The sequence below is a fragment of the Octopus bimaculoides genome, chromosome 18 (assembly GCF_001194135.2).
Source record: "Octopus bimaculoides isolate UCB-OBI-ISO-001 chromosome 18, ASM119413v2, whole genome shotgun sequence".
In the NCBI taxonomy this organism is placed as follows: Eukaryota; Metazoa; Mollusca; class Cephalopoda; order Octopoda; family Octopodidae; genus Octopus; species Octopus bimaculoides.
This window is the reverse complement of record NC_068998.1, coordinates 50,122,060-50,126,122: the sequence shown is the minus strand read 5'-3', so window position 1 is coordinate 50,126,122 and position 4,063 is coordinate 50,122,060. Positions and strand designations below refer to the sequence as shown.

Genomic DNA, 4,063 nt, shown 5'->3' with positions numbered 1-4,063 from the left:
ATATATATATATATATATATATATATATATATATATATATATAACAATCTGTATGCGTGTGTGTATGTCTGCGAATGCATATATCTCTATATTATATATATACATATGAAAATGGGACAGATATCGATAAATCGATAAATGCCTAAGTGTAAATGACTACATATTCATCGCATTTTAATCCGTATACAAATATACAAGTGTATAAGCCTATAATACATAAATAATATGCAGTATTTAGACTGATTGATGCAATATACTTAAATATATTGAAAATTATCGTGATATTAAGAATTAAGTAAATAATTATGATATCTCTACCTACCAAATAAGAGGGCAAAAGTAAGCAAAGAAAGAACCATTATGTTTGTATCGTTTATCCTTGGTTGGATTATGATACAATAATCTTTTAGATCTGATGGAGATATGAAAGCAAAGTAACATATGTTGCGCTTCAATGCAATATATAATTGTGTATTCTACAAGAATTGTTTCTCTCAGTCTTTTCCTTGAGAAAGAGAATATGAATGAATATTACAATAGAGAGAGTGAGTTTTTCTCCCAGCATATGTAAATTTAAGATATATGACATTTAATTTAAAAAAAACATATCTACGCATGCATTTAATGAGAACCTACTCGATAGTATAGACTGCCACAAATATACACCTAGATTTTGTTTTACTCTTTTAGTTTGGAGACTTAGGTTTGAGCTCATGCAGTGACTGTGCAATTAATACTGTTGCTATATTGAAGTAGCTCAATGCGTTTGTGTTTAAGAATGGGTGCAGCGTAATTGGACCTATTTATTGAACCATTTGACACGAGGATGTTTTGTCTTGTATTGCACGCAGTAGAAGCTTTTGTGGATTTTGAATACATTTACATCCTTTCTTTGCAGGTTTCACATATCCCGTGGGAATGAAGTGAAAAGCCGAGGGTATTTTAAAGTACAAACACCGGGAACTACAGAGGTTATTTCTATCCCGGATATTGGGATGTTAACTGCAATGCAGCTGAGATCCGTTCCGGGGCTGATAAATACCACATTACTAATCTGTAGTCTAAATCTTTCCGGGATCTCCCATCTGTATGATATACACGTCAATTTCGACATAGTGTTGCTTGTTGCTTATCACTGACATCAGGATGGTAATTTGTTTTTTGCAAATACACACACACACTACACTTGTTTTGTTTTTTTCTCATTCCTTTTCAAGACATCTTCTTGCATGTATGAGCACGGGATGCACATTGACATTTCTCCTCCGTGGTACATGCTTGGACAAGATCACCAGGCTCCCCTCACTACGCCATCGATATTATCCAAAGAAAAAGTAAAGGTCGATGCAACTTGGGTCCAGTCACTTCGCAACTCACTCCTAAAGGTTTGTGAACTGGAGCGCGACACAGCCCGCTAAGCATTTTGACCGGTATCCTATCCGCTCAAACGAAACGCCTCCTTTTATTATAGTAGTAATAATCTTTTATACTCTAGGCATAACTCCTGAAAAGAATTTTGGCAAGAGCACCACAAATTTTGGCAAGTGCAACAGTTATAATCGTCACTCTTGTTCAGCTGCCGAAATCCGTAACTTCTACTTGTTTTATAGGTTGGAGTGCGGCAAGGGTGGCTCGCCGCCTTCAAGTGTCGAAAAAATACTCACGTCGTTTTTTTGTAACCTTTTTCTTTTCCTGTCGAACACTTATTTCTAACGTCTAAATGACATAAAGACCTCAACACTGTAGAGTTGTGGTGAAGTAGAAACAAAGAAATAGCACATATACAACAAATTTTCATAGAGTTTTCATCTACCAAATTTACTCAGTAGTCATATGCGGGTCCGGAGCGTAAGTAGAAAACATTAAACTGCACCCGAAATCACGTGGCTGAAATGCAAAGATCTTCACCGCACAGTCATGATTGCGTCCATTGTATAATATATATATATATATATATATAGACAAGTATTGGTCAATCGGTTCACAAATGAAAATGACAATAATAAATAATTGTATAGCTATAGTATTGTTCAGCTTTATTGATTCTGAGAGAAATATACTGAGTGATATCGACATTTTAATTAGTGAGGATGGTATTACTTTGTATAAATACTTACCAAATAAGAGAAAAATAATAAACGCAAAAATGTTCATCTTGATTTTATCTATTCAATTTCGTTGCATTATTATACAACAGTTTGCCAGCTGTCTTATTTTAAACATGGAACCTTATGTAACATGTTGCGTCATAAATGTTAAATAACGACAGTTGTAATTGCATTTCCTACACGTTGAACAAACAAATACTAATGTATGAGGTTGCATATCATCTGCTTCAATACAGACGAACGGAAAACATGTTGCTAGAGAGGAAGCGTTTACTTATCGGTGTATGTAAGCCGAAAAATATATCAATGTAAATATAATATCTCTTTATGCATCAGTTTTATCGTTATGCCACTCGTAAACATACACAGATACACGTTCCTTCACTTAGAAGTATAACCTTTCATCCATTTATTCTTTCAGAGCTTCCATCTTAGGTATCGTTCAATACACAGCGTATGCAACTGATGTACATTCCAGATTAAATTTGTAAGTGCAGAAGTGTAATTATACACTCTTTGCAATTTCGTACAGAACTATCATTCTCCGCCATTGTGTCTCTTGCTATAAGGCTAGTTCTTCTGGAGTCGCAGGCAGAAGTGTATCTTTGTATTATTATTTGGATGTAAGATTCTGAGTTTCTTGCACAACGATACACTTAGATAATTGGCTTGTTTGCAGCCTCACTACAATATGAGACAAAACAAAAAGAAATCTGTAAAATGTATAATAAGGTAAGTAGTCTCGCCGAAATTAGGTAAGTCTGATGCCTGCAATAAGCGAGGAACACCAAGCCCCATGGAACTCAATGTAACACTCATAATACTCAATGTAACGAACGTCGGCAGACCTATATTGAAAGCCAGTTTTAACAATACAGTGAAATACTAAAACTGAGAATAAAATAATTATAGAGATATTCTTTTTTATATTTTATTAATGTAAGTTCCCTATTCTGCTTAAACTTAGAGGCACTTCTCTTTACACAACAGTGATCAACCAGCACCGTACCTTTACATTTCCATAGAAGCAATTTCAGTGGACGTTTATATGTGTGAATTGTTTGTCTGTGTGTGTGGTGTATGTGTATGCGTATGTATTTATGCACCATGTGCGTTAGTATTTTTATAAAACTAAAAGCTGTTCCATACCACCATTATTATTATGAAAATAGTGGCTATAAATCGTCATTTCTAAAGAACAAATTTCTAATGTATATGTTTCAACATTATATTCCGTCAATGTTGGTGATATCGTAAGTTTAAGAAAGTGTGGAATAAAGAAAATGTAACATGATTCGTTTAATTATATATATGCGTAAGACACATTTTAGACATACAACTTTAGAGCCTCAATTATAGCTATAAAATAAGCCACTCACGTTATTATTGTATGGTTACCTTTATTTAATTATGCATTTGTAATGTAACTACAAGTACAGCAGTGAAAATTGCCTGAAATTTCATCTGTAAAGAGAATAGAATAGAAAATTTATTGATACAGAGTGAAAGTATTTTGATGAGATGCATACACGAATTTGCCGTCATATAATATTACATTTATTACCTAATGTTATTATTTCCCACATAAATGAGTACGGTATTTCCAGAAGAAAACTGGTACGGATCACAATAGTAATGGGTATAACCACCAGTGAAATATCGATCTTTTCATCTATTCAAGTTCTTTGTTTTTGACAGAGATGAAATAGAAATAGAACACTTTTCTTGTAAAAAGTGCTGTATTTCTTAGTGAAAATTGCTTGAGACCCGAAAACAACGATGGAATTTCAGAACAGATATAGTGTTGTCGTCAACCACTGACACTGATGGATGTATATCCCATCCATGAATAAACAGTAGGTAACCCAAAGTTTAAACGTAGCAATTAGTCCCCAAAGTTGCACGGACAAACACACATACGTACATATATATATATATATATATATATATATATA

At 33.7% G+C, this 4,063-nt stretch overlaps 1 protein-coding gene and 1 long non-coding RNA gene across 2 annotated transcripts in view; both read left to right on the top strand.

The window, feature by feature from the left end:
* The window catches only part of LOC128249950 (uncharacterized), a 14,876-nt gene extending 10,850 nt beyond the window's left edge, over positions 1–4,026 (top strand). The window contains exons 2-3 of the long non-coding RNA XR_008266095.1: positions 899–2,416; positions 2,530–4,026. This is a non-coding gene — a long non-coding RNA (uncharacterized LOC128249950). The remainder of the gene's footprint in view (positions 1–898; positions 2,417–2,529) is intronic.
* LOC128249942 (uncharacterized) overlaps positions 1–4,063 on the top strand; it is a 58,748-nt gene that overhangs the window by 12,486 nt on the left and 42,199 nt on the right. The window lies entirely within an intron of this gene.